The sequence below is a fragment of the Triticum dicoccoides genome, chromosome 2A, assembly GCF_002162155.2.
Source record: "Triticum dicoccoides isolate Atlit2015 ecotype Zavitan chromosome 2A, WEW_v2.0, whole genome shotgun sequence".
NCBI classification, from domain to species: domain Eukaryota; kingdom Viridiplantae; phylum Streptophyta; class Magnoliopsida; order Poales; family Poaceae; genus Triticum; species Triticum dicoccoides.
In genome coordinates, this window is record NC_041382.1 from 749,871,779 (window position 1) to 749,884,429 (window position 12,651).

A 12,651-nucleotide genomic window follows, 5' to 3' on the forward strand; every position below is an offset into this window, starting at 1 on the left:
TATATCTTCCTCAAAACAGCCACCATACCTACCTATTATGGCATTTCCATAGCCATTCCGAGATATATTGCCATGCAACTTTCCATCATTCCGTTCATCATGACACATTCATCATTGTCATATTACTCAGCATGATCATGTAGTTGACATAGTATTTGTGGCAAAGCCACCGTTCATAATTCTTTCATACATGTCACTCTTGGTTCATTGCATATCCCGGTACACCACCGGAGGCATTCATATAGAGTCATCTTTGTTCTAGTATCGAGTTGTGATCATTGAGTTGTAAATAAATAGAAGTGTGATGATCATCATTATTAGAGCATTGTCCCAAGTGAGGAATAAAAAAAGAGAAGGCCCAAAAAATGAGAGAAAAAGAGAGAAGGACAATGTTACTATCCTTTTACCACACTTGTGCTTCAAAGTAGCACCATGATCTTCATAGTAGAGAGTCTCTCATGTTATCACTTTCATATAATAGTGGGAATTTTTCATTATAGAACTTGGCTTGTATATTCCAACAATGGGCCTCCTCAAGTGCCCTAGGTCTTCGTGAGCAAGCAAGTTGTATGCACACCCACTAGTTTCTTTTGTTGAGCTTTCATACATTTATAGCTCTAGTGCATCCGTTGCATGGCAATCCCTACTCCTTGCATTAACATCAATCTGTGGGCATCTCCATAGCCCATTGATTAGCCTCGTCGATGTGAGACTTTCTCCTTTTTTGTCTTCTCCACATAACCCCCTCATTATATTCTATTCCACCCATAGTGCTATGTCCATGGCTCGCGCTCATATATTGCGTGAAAGTTTATAGGTTTGAGATTACTAAAGTATGAAACAATTGCTTGGCTTGTCATCGGGGTTGTGCATGATGAGAGCATTCTTGTGTGACGAAAATGAAACATGACTAAACTATATGATTTTGTACGGATGAACTTTCTTTGGCCATGTTATTTTGAGAAGACATAATTGCTTAGTTAGTATGCTTGAAGTATTATCATTTTTATGTCAATATGAACTTTTGTCTTGAATCTTTTAGATCTGAATATTCATACCACAATTAAGAAGAAGTACATTAAAATTATGCCAAGTAGCACTCCGCATCAAAAATTCTGTTTTTATCATTTACCTACTCGAGGACGAGCAGGAATTAAGCTTGGGGATGCTTGATACATCTCCAATGTATCTATAATTTTTGATTGCTCCATGCTATATTATCTACTGTTTTGGACATTATTGGGCTTTATTATCCACTTTTATATTATTTTTGGGACTAACCTATTAACCGGAGGCCCAGCCCAGATTTTTTTGCCTATTTCAGTGTTTCGGAGAAACAGAATATCAAACGAGTCCAAACGGAATGAAAATTTCGGAAACGTGATTTTTTCATCAAATAAGATCCAGGAGACTTGGACCCTCCATCAAGAAAGCCACGAGGCGGTCACGAGGGTGGAGGGTGCCCCCCCTAGGGCGCGCCCCCTGCCTTGTGGGCCCCTCGAAGCTCCACCGACGTACTCCTTCCTCCTGTATATACCTACGTACCCCCAAATGATCGAGGATGGAGCCAAAAACCTAATTCCACCGCCGCAACTTTCTGTATCCACGAGATCCCATCTTGGGGCCTGTTCCGGAGCTCCGCCGGAGGGGGCATCGATCATGGAGGACTTCTACATCATCATCCAAGCCCCTCCGATGAAGTGTAAGTAGTTTACTTCAGACCTACGGGTCCATAGTTAGTAGATAGATGGCTTCTTCTCTCTTTTTGGATCTCAATGCAATGTTCTCCCCCTCTCTTGTGGAGATCTATTCGATGTAATCTTCTTTTTGCGGTGTGTTTGTTGAGATCGATGAATTGTGGGTTTATGATCCAGTCTATCTATGAATAATATTTGAATCTTCTCTGAATTCTTTTATGTATGATTGGTTATCTTTGCAAGTCTCTTCGAATTATTAGTTTGGTTTGGCCTACTAGATTGGTTGTTCTTGCCATGGGAGATGTGCTTAGCTTTGGGTTCGATCTTGCGGTGTCCTTTCCCAGTGACCGAAGGGGCAGCAAGGCACGTATTGTATTGTTGCCATCAAGGATAACAAGATGGGGTTTTTATCATATTGCATGAAACTATCCCTCTACATCATGTCATATTGCTTAAGGCGTTACTCTGTTTTTAACTTAATACTCTAGATGCATGCTGGATAGCGGTTGATGAGTGGAGTAATAGTAGTAGATGCAGGCAGGAGTCGGTCTACTTGTCTCGGACGTGATGCCTATATACATGATCATACCTAGATATTCTGATAACTATGCTCAATTCTGTCAATTGCTCAATAGTAATTTGTTCACCCACCATAGAATACTTATGCTCTTGAGAGAAGCCACTAGTGAAACCTATGGCCCCTGGGTCACTTTCTCATCATATCAATCTCCATCACTTTATTATTCCTTTGCTTTTACTTTGCCTTTTACTTTTTACTTTGCATCTCTATACCAAAAATACCAAAAATATTATTTATCATCTCTATCAGATCTCACTTTCGTAAGTGACCGTGAAGGGATTGACAACCCCTAAGCGTGTTGGTTGCGTTGAGCTATTGTTTTTGTGTAGGTACAAGGGACTCGCTCGTAGCCTCCTACTGGATTGATACCTTGGTTCTCAAAAACTGAGGGAAATACTTACGCTACTTTGCTATATCATCCTCTCCTCTTCGAAGAAATCCAATGCAGTGCTCAAGAGGTAGCACCATGCTTTACAGCTTAGAATCCGGACTTCAAAGACGTTTTGAACATCATGGACCATATGAGATGTTCCAGGAGTTGAAGTTAATATTTTAAGCAAATGCCCGAGTTGAGAGATATCAAGTCTCCAACAAGTTCTATAGCTGCAAGATGGAGGGGAGAACAGTTCTGTCAGTGAACACATACTCAGAATGTCTGGGTACCATAACCACTTGAGTCGTCTAGGAGTTAATCTTCTGGATGATAGTGTTATTGACAGAGTTGCTCAATCACTGCCACCAAGCTACAAAGGCTTCGTGATGAACTATAATATGCAAGGGATGGAAAAAACTATTCTCGAGCTCTTCGCAATGCTAAAAGCTACGGAGGTAGAAATCAAGAAGCAGCATCAAGTGTTGATGGTTAACAAGACCACTAGTTTCAAGAAAAAGGGAAAAGGAAAGAAGGGGAATTTCTAGAAGAATGGCAAGCAAGTTGCTACTACAGGGAAGAAGCCAAAGTCTGGACCTAAGCCTGAAACTGAGTGCTTCTACTGCAAGGGGACTGGACACTGGAAGCGGAACTGCCCCAAAGTATTTGGTGGATAAGAAGGATGGCAAAGAGAACAAAGGTATATTTGATATACATGTTATTGATGTGTACCTTAGTAATGCTTGTAGTAGCGCCTGGGTATTTGATACTTGTTCTGTTGCTCATATTTGAAACATGAAACAGGGGCTACGGATTAAACGAAGTTTGGCTAAGGACGAGGTGATGATGCACGTCGGAAATGGTTCCAAGGCCGATGTGATCGCCGTCGGCACGCTACCTCTACATCTACCTTCGAGATTAGTTTTAGACCTGAATAATTGCTATTTGGTGCCAGCGTCGAGCATGAACATTATATCTAGATCTTGTTTGATGTGAGACAGTTATTCATTTAAATCATAGAGTAATGGTTGTTCTATTTATATCAGTAATATCTTTTATGGTTATGCACCCTTGAAGAGTGGTCTATTTTTGTTGAATCTCGATCATGGTGATACACATATTCATAATATTGATGCCAAAAGATGCAAAGTTGATAATGATAGTGCAACATATTTTTGGCACTTCTGTTTAGGTCATATTGGTGTAAAGCGCATGAAGAAAGTCCATGCGATGGACTTTTGGAATCACTTGATTGTGAATCATTTGATGCTTGCGAACCATGCCTGATGGGCAAGATGACTAAGACGCCATTCTACGGAACAATGGAGCGAGCCACTGACTTATTGGAAATAATACATACCGATGTTTGCGGTCCGATGAGTGTTGAGGCTCACGGCAAGTATCGTTATTTTCTGACCTTCACGGATGAATTGAGCAGATATGGGTATATAGACTTAATGAAACACAAGTCTTTAACATTTGAAAAGTTCAAAGAGTTTCAGAGTGAAGTGGAAAATCATTGTAACAAGAAAATAAAGTTTCTACGATCTGATCGCAGATGTGAAAATTTGAGTTACGAGTTTGGTCTTCATTTAAAACAATGTGGAATAGTTTCGCAACTCACGCCACCTGGAACACCACATCATAATGGTGTGTCCAAACGTCGTAACCGTGCTTCATTAGATATGGTGTGATCTATGATGTCTCTTACCAATTTACCGCTATCATTTTGGGGTTATGCATTAGAGACAGCTGCATTCACGTTAAATAGGGCGCCATCTAAATACGTTGAGACGACATTGTATGAACTGTGGTTTGGTAAGAAACCTAAGCTGTTGTTTCTTAAAGTTTGGGGTTGCGATACTTATGTGAAAAAGCTTCAGCCTGATAAGCTCGAACCCAAATCAGAGAAGTGTGTCTTCATAGGATACCCAAAAGAAACTATTGGGTACACCTTCTATCACAGATCTGAAAGCAAGATCTTTGTTGCTAAGAATGGATCCTTTCTAGAGGAGTTTCTCTCGAAAGAAGTCAGTGGGAGGAAAGTAGAACTTGATGAGGTAACTATACCTCCTCTCGAGTTGGAAAGTAGCTCATCACAGAAAAACGTTCCCGTGATGCCTACACCAACTGGTGAGGAAGTTAATGATGATGATCATGAAACTTCAGATCAAGTTACTACCAAACCTCGTAGGTCAACCAGAGTACGTTCCGCACTAGGGTGGTACAGTAATCTTGTTCTCGAAGTCATGTTACTAGACCATGATGAACCTACGAACTATGAGGAAGCAATCATGAGCACAGATTCCGCGAAATAGCTTGAGGCCATGAAATCTGAGATGGGATCCATGTATGAGAACAAAGTATGGACTTTGGTTGACTTGCCCGATGATCGGCAAGCCATAGAGAATAAATGGATCTTCAAGATGAAGACTGACGCTGGTGGTAATGTTACTCTCTACAAAGCTCGACTTGTTGTGCGAGGTTTTCGACAAGTTCAAGGAGTATACTACGATGAGACCTTCTCACCCGTAGCGATGCTTAAGTCTGTATGAATCATGTTAGCAATTGCCGCATTTTATGATTATGAAATATGGCAAATGGACGTCCAAACTGCATTCCTTAATGGATTTCTTAAAGAAGAGTTGTATATGATGCCACGAGAAGGTTTTGTCGATCCTAAAGGTGCTAACAAAGTGTGCAAGCTCCAGCGATCCATTAATGGACTGGTGCAAGCATCTCAGAGTTGTAATTTATGCTTTGATAGTGTAATCAAAGCATATGGTTTTATACAGACTTTTGGAGAAGCCCGTATTTACAAGAAAGTGAGTGGGAGCTCTGTAGGATTTCTAATATTACATGTGGATGACATATTGTTGATTGGAAATGATATAGAATTTCTGGAAAGCATAAAAGGATACTTGAATAAGAATTTTTCAACGAAATACCTCGGTGAACCTGCTTATATATTGGGCATCAAGATCTATAGAGATGGATCAAGACGCTTAATTGGACTTTCACAAAGCACATACCTTGATAAAGTTTTGAAGAAGTTCAAAATGGATCAGTCAAAGAAAGGGTTCTTGCATGTCTTACAAGGTGTGAAGTTGAGTCAGACTCAATGCCCGACCACTACAGAAGATAGAGAGAAAATGAAAGTCATTCCATATGCCTCAGCCATAGGTTCTATCATGTATGCAATGATGTGTAACAGACCTGATGTGTGCCTTGCTATAAGTTTAGTAGGGAGGTACCAAAGTAATCCAGGAGTGGATCACTGGACAACGGTCAAGAACATCCTAAAATACCTAAAAAGTACTAAGGATATGTTTCTCGTTTATGGAGGTGACAAAGAGCTCATTGTAAATGGTTACGTTGATGCTAGCTTTGACACTGATCCGGATGACTCTAAGTCACAAACCGGATACGTATTTATATTGAATGGTGGAGTTGTCAGTTGGTGCAGTTCCAAGCAAAGCATCATGGCGGGATCTACGTGTGAAGCGGAGTACATAGCTACTTCGGAAGCAGCAAATGAAAGAGTCTGGATGAAGGAGTTCATATCCGATCTAGGTGTAATACCTAGTTCATCGGGTCCAATGAAAATCTTTTGTGACAATACTGGGGCAATTTCCTTAGCAAAGGAATCTAGATTTCACAAGAGAACCAAACACATCAATAGACACTTTCTTTAACTGATACATCAAGTCGAGGAGGGAGACATAGAGATTTGCAAAATACATATGGGTCTCAATGTGGTAGACCCATTGACTAAGCCTCTTCCACGAGCAAAACATGATCAGCACCAAGACTCCATGGGTGTTAGAATCATTACAATGTAATCTAGATTATTGACTCTAGTGCAAGTGGGAGACTGAAGGAAATATGCCCTAGAGGCAATAATAAAGTTATTATTTATATTTCATTATATCATGATAAATGTTTATTATTCATGCTAGAATCGTATTAACCGAAAACTTGATACATGTGTGAATACATAGACAAAACAAAGTGTCCCTAGTATGCCTCTACTAGACTAGCTTGTTAATCAAAGATGGTTAAGTTTCCTAACCATAGACATGTGTTGTCATTTGATGAAAGGGATCACATCATTGGGAGAATGATGTGATGGACGAGACCCATCCGTTAGCTTAGCATTATGGTCGTTAAATTTCATTGCTATTGATTTTTTCATGACTTATACATATTCCTTTGACTATGAGATTATGCAACTCCCGAATACCGGAGGAATACCTTGTGTTCTATCAAACATCACAACGTAACTGGGTGATTATAAAGATGCTCTACAGGTATCTCTGAAGGTGTTTGTTGGGTTGGCATAGATCGAGATTAGGATTTGTCACTCCGAGTATCAGAGAGGTGTCTCTGGGCCCACTCGGTAATGCACATCATGATAAGCCTTGCAAGCAATGTGAGTAATAAGTTAGTTAAGGGATGATGCATTACGGAACGAGTAAATAGACTTGCCGATAACGAGATTTAACTAGGTATGAAGATACCGACGATCGAATCTCGAGCAAGTAACATACTGATGACAAAGGGAATGACGTATGTTGTCTTTACGGTTTAACCGATAAAGATCTTCGTAGAATATGTACGAAAAAATATGAGCATCCAGGTTCCGTTATTGGTTATTGACTGGAGAGGTGTCCCGGTCATGTCTACATAGTTCTCGAACCCGTAGGGCCCGTGTTGGTGTCAAAACCGGCGGATCTCGGGTAGGGGGTCCCGAACTGTGCATCTAGGCGGATGGTAACAGGAGACAAGGGATACAATGTTTTTACCCAGGTTCGGGCCCTCTCGATGGAGGTAAAACCCTACTCCTGCTTGATTAATATTGATGATATGGGTACTACAAGAGTAGATCTACCACGAGATCAAGGAGGCTAAACCCTAGAAGCTAGCCTATGGTATGATTGTTGTCCGTCCTACGGACTAAAACCCTCCGGTTTATATAGACAGCGGAGAGGGCTAGGGTTACACAGAGTCGGTTACAATGGTAGGAGATCTACATATCCGTATCGCCAAGCTTGCCTTCCAAGCCAAGGAAAGTCCCTTCCGGACACGGGACGAAGTCTTCAATCTTGTATCTTCATAGTCCAGGAGTCCGACCAAAGGTATAGTCTGGCTATCCGGACACCCCCTAATCCAGGACTCCCTCAGTAGCCCCTGAACCCGGCTTCAATGACGACGAGTTCGGCGCTCATATTATCTTCGGCATTGCAAGGCGGGTTCCTCCTCCAAGTACTTCATAGAAGATTTTGAACACATGGATAGTGTCCAGCTCTGCAAAATAAGTTTCCACATATTTCCATAGAGAGAATAATATTTACACAAATCTAACCTGCTGACGTATTCCGTAGCGTGACAGCACACCACGGCCAAGTCTTTATTCGAATCGTTTTACTATCCCACCTCAGCGTGCTTAGCGAGGCGGTTTCCTTGGCACGTCTTGTCAAAGCAGAGATCGTGTCCCCTTATTCCGGGATTCTTATCAATACGGGCGTGGGTAACCCAACCGTACCCATTGGTATGTTTTCTTGATCAAAGGCGAGTCCCAAACGGTCACGGGAAGGGCCCTTGGTATTCAACCTCTTATAAAGAGACTAAGGCCTTACTCCTTTCTTTCAATCTCAAACGAGTTTGCCCTTCGCCTCGAGTTCCAACACCCAAGGCTCTAGATTTCAGGCGCTTCGGACCTTCAACAATGTCCGGTTCTGACCTTCAAGGCCGATGGATGCCCTCCTCCATCACGGAGGAGGACATGCTGAAGTTGAGAGAGGCCAGGTTCTTGACCGGCGAAATCTGGCATAGGCTGCCTGCTCAAGGGCAGGTCAGTCCCACTCCCAAGCCTGGTGAGAGTGTGGTGTTCATGTCTCACTTCCTTCGGGGGCTAGGCTTCCCGACGGATCCCTTCGTGAGGGGGCTCATGTTTTATTATGGGCTGGAATTTCACGACTTAGCTCTGGAGTCCATCCTCCATATTTCCTCATTCATCGTCGTGTGTGAAGCCTTCCTCCGTATTACTCCTCACTTCGGACTATGGCTCAAGACCTTCAAAGTAGAGCTGAAGATGATCGAGGGACGGCACGCAGAGTGCGGAGGTGCTTTTGTATGCAAGAATGCAGGTGCTCCATGGCCCGAGGGCTCTTTTCAAGAGGAGTCCAGCTTATGGCAACGAGAGTGGTTTTACATCACCGTTCCCAGGGGCACCAAGTGGGTGGCGTTACCTGCCTTTCGCTCGGGTCCCCCACCACAGCTAGTGTCATGGGTCAATAAAGGACTGGACTAGGGGCCGTCCAAGGATGTGCCCTTGTTGCAGGGCCGCATTCGAGATCTCCTAGAAAGAGATATCAGTCTGGTCGTGGTGACACAGGTTATGCCGATTTGCCGAGCTCTGCCCTGCAAACGTCGCCCCCTCCGCCTGTGGGAGTTCAATCCGGAGGGACCATGAGCTCTCCAACATTTTATGGGCGCGACGCCCGTGGAGATGTACAAATTGTTCTTCGGATCACAAGCAATGTGTCCGGACTTGACCGAGGATGCAGGTCTGAGCTGCAACCGCCCGGATACTCAAGTAAGTAGCCCTGTGCCCAGACTCGCAATCCGTAAATTTATCATAAAATTGCCCTTAAAAGAGATGTCCTTCAAATAGGAGTGGATAGTGAAAGCAAAATTAATTAGGTGTCCGGCCCCCCTCCCCGAGACCACGCCGAGTCCCGTGCTAGTCAGGATGTTGGAGGTTGTGCCTTCGGAGGAAAGCGAGGGAGGGGACAAGGAAGCTACGGCCTCCTCGAAGGAGGCTGTTTGGAAGGGAGGAATCGAAAATTCCTCTCCTCAGGGGAAGAAGAGGACTGCCTCTGAAGACCCGGAGACCATGGCCTCAAAGCGGGGGAAGAAATCTTCGCCAGAGGGTCCTGTGCTGGGGGATACTTCGGCCGAATTATGCCCTCAAGGGGATCAGCCCTCCACCGAGTCGTAAGTAGAGAGGAGTTTTATTTTTAAGAAATGAGAGAAATCCTTGCTTTATATCTGAGAAAAGTAATCGAAAATTTACCTTGTAGCTCGGACCTTAGCCCTTCTCAGCAGAGCTCGTCATCGGGGGATCTTCTTCCGGAGATGATGGAGAGCGGAACGCCTCCCCTGCCGTACCGCCTTCTGAGGCGGGCGACCCTGAGGTATCATCACGGAGGGTTTCTCCAAATCTGGCAGGGCCGGAAGGTAGTCATATGGCCCCGCAAAGCCCTCCGCGTCCGGCCTTCGAAAAGGGCCATCGGACGAGTCCGGCACTGTCTGGTGTGCGGTCGGAGGAGCTAAAGGATCTTCTAGGGCGAGCATCTATCTCAGAGGAGCATCGTGCATTGATGGGTACGGCGATTGAGAGGATTTCATCCGCGGAGAGCGGATTGCACGAGGCCGTCAGGAGTGTACTGACAGGTTTTGAGGTACTCGAAATATTGTACCCTTTTTGGACAACTGCGCATAAATAAGATGTGCCCTGTGTAGATAGTAGCCCCTGAGACTCTGTGCGTTGTCAAAAGTGACGGTGCACAGAGGATCATAATCCCAGGTCTAATATGCCGCCTTCGTACGTAGGTGGCGAAGTGTCCGGTGGCCAGCTGGACTGATGAATTTGCCGAGCTAAATCAGCAACTTGACGTGGCAGATGCCGACATCGCACTTGTCAACAAGCGGCTTGACGAGGCACAAGGTATGTAATTCCTTTGGCAGCACCTGGTAAGAGGAGCTTTATGCCAGTATCTTACAATGTGTGCGCTTGATGCAGATGGTGCTGCTGCCATGGAGAATCTTCGGGCAGAACTTGCCCGAACCAAGGAGCAAGCCAGGAAAAGTGATGCGGCTGCCGGAAAGGCAATTGAAGAGCTAAAAGCCAAACAGGCTGCTCACTGCCGAAGCAAGAAGGAAATGGCCGAGATGGCTGTGAAGCTGAAGAACGCTGCTGACCGTTGCAAGCTTCTTGAAAAAGAAGATCGGGCGGAACAGACGGACCTGGAGAAGGCCGTTGCCGATGCCAAGGATGCTCGCTCTGCGATGAGAGCTATGAAGGAGGAGCTGCGTCAGGCCGGGGAGATCGCGGTTGGAAAGCCCTTTATGCTGCGGAGGAAGTTGTGTGATCCTAAACATGCTCCGTTAGACCAGATGTGGATTGTGGTGGACACCTATCTGGGTTTGGCAGTGAGTGCCGCAGATGTGGCCGAACACTTCCGAGATCAAGAAGATCGCGAAGTGGAAAAGCTCTTCTGGTCGCAGTTCCACAATCCAGAGCGTCCACTGTCATTAACCGGTCGTTTGGCCGAATGGGCCGAGCTAAATAGGTTGTCCGGACTCGCCATGAAGTATGTCATGAGTCATCTGTGGCCAGAGAGGCCAGAGCCGAAAAGTTATTCAACTTGGTGTAGCAGTTCCTTGGTGCGGCGCCGCATATCAATGCGATGAAGAGGTCAGCATGCATAGAGGGTGCACGGATGGCTCTTTCCCGTGTCAAGACATACTGGGCGGAAATGGAGGCCACCGCTGTTGCATCCCCAGACTCGGATGGAAGCCGAGTACCTGCCGAGACTATTTTCAGGAAGTTCTGCAAGGCACTCATTTAATAGAGACGCAGTGCTCGAAGGATACTATATTCGAATAGCATATATTATTGTAAAACAATATTTTGATAAATTGTAGAAGCTTTTTATACTTGTGCCTACAAGTATTATAATACCTCCTGTGCGGTCGTTTAACATATATGTATATATAATCTGAAAGATGGCAGTCGTCGTCTTCAGCCCCCACGCACATAATGCGGGGGTGTTCGCAGAAGGCGCATTTTCACACTTGATCCAACGTCTTGGTCCTACAAAGGAGGTGATAGCGCAGCGAACTAGGCAATCGGACTATGATGCTTTATCACTTTCACTTAGCCATAGGAGTTTGACAGTGAGGCTACTTATATAGCCCCTGGTGGCGCCTGTGCTCGCCCGAACTCGGGGCACGTATGTGCCTGGCCGGGAAACGTCCCTTCGTTAATGCGGAGGAATCCTAAAGATTCCGGTAAGTCATTGAGTGGTTGACCAGTCTCATGCTATATCATGACAATCAGTTTTCGGCTTTCTCTACTGAGGTGCTCTCCTGGCCAAACCGGGGCACAATCGCAGTAGTTCTCCTAGTGCCGCCTTAGCCGATAGAGCGGAACGTAAGGCAGCAAAACACAGGAGCCGGGCAAACCCAACATTTGACCAAAGACATTATTCGGAGCTAATGCATATAAGGCCAAACTCGCGACGCCGAACACTCCCTAAGGTATTCGGTCTTTATGAGGGCGGGCGGGATAATGCCCTTAGTAATAAGCCCCTAGTGTCCAGGTACGTGCAAAAACTCTGACGTGGCCACATGCCAAAACGCCAGCCTCCTCCTTGGTTATACCAAGAAACCAGGGGATGTGTATCAACAAGAGACAGTAAGAAAGGTTTACACAGGGTCTTAATCTGAAAAGAATCCTTGGAACGGGTCCCTGCTGCACGTCTGCGCTTGTGTCTCCGTTGTGCCATATCCTGGACGGGCGTAGCATGGTGTTCATCTGTAAAAGAGAGGAACTTAGTTGAACAAAGATCATGCCGAACATAAGTTATACTAAACAAACAAAGTATAAATCAAAATGGGTAAAACTGAGCTTTATTGTCTCTTGTTTTATATGCGCAGAGCCCCTAGTACAGGGGTATATAGCTATTAAGCCTTTAATAATTGTATGTTTATGTCGGACTCGTCTAGCCGTGTCTGTGGTCTTGATGACCTGTTTAGGTGCTTTGGCTAGTGAAGCCACTTTATTGTTGGGCTGTTAAGGCAGCCGCACTGTCTTCCGTGCGGGAGGAACACTCAATGTTTTCCCTTTAATGAGATGATGCCTCGTGGACCGGGCATCTTAAGCGTAAGAGATGCATAATGCGGTATTGCGTTAGAGCGGGCGAAAGCTTCGCGTC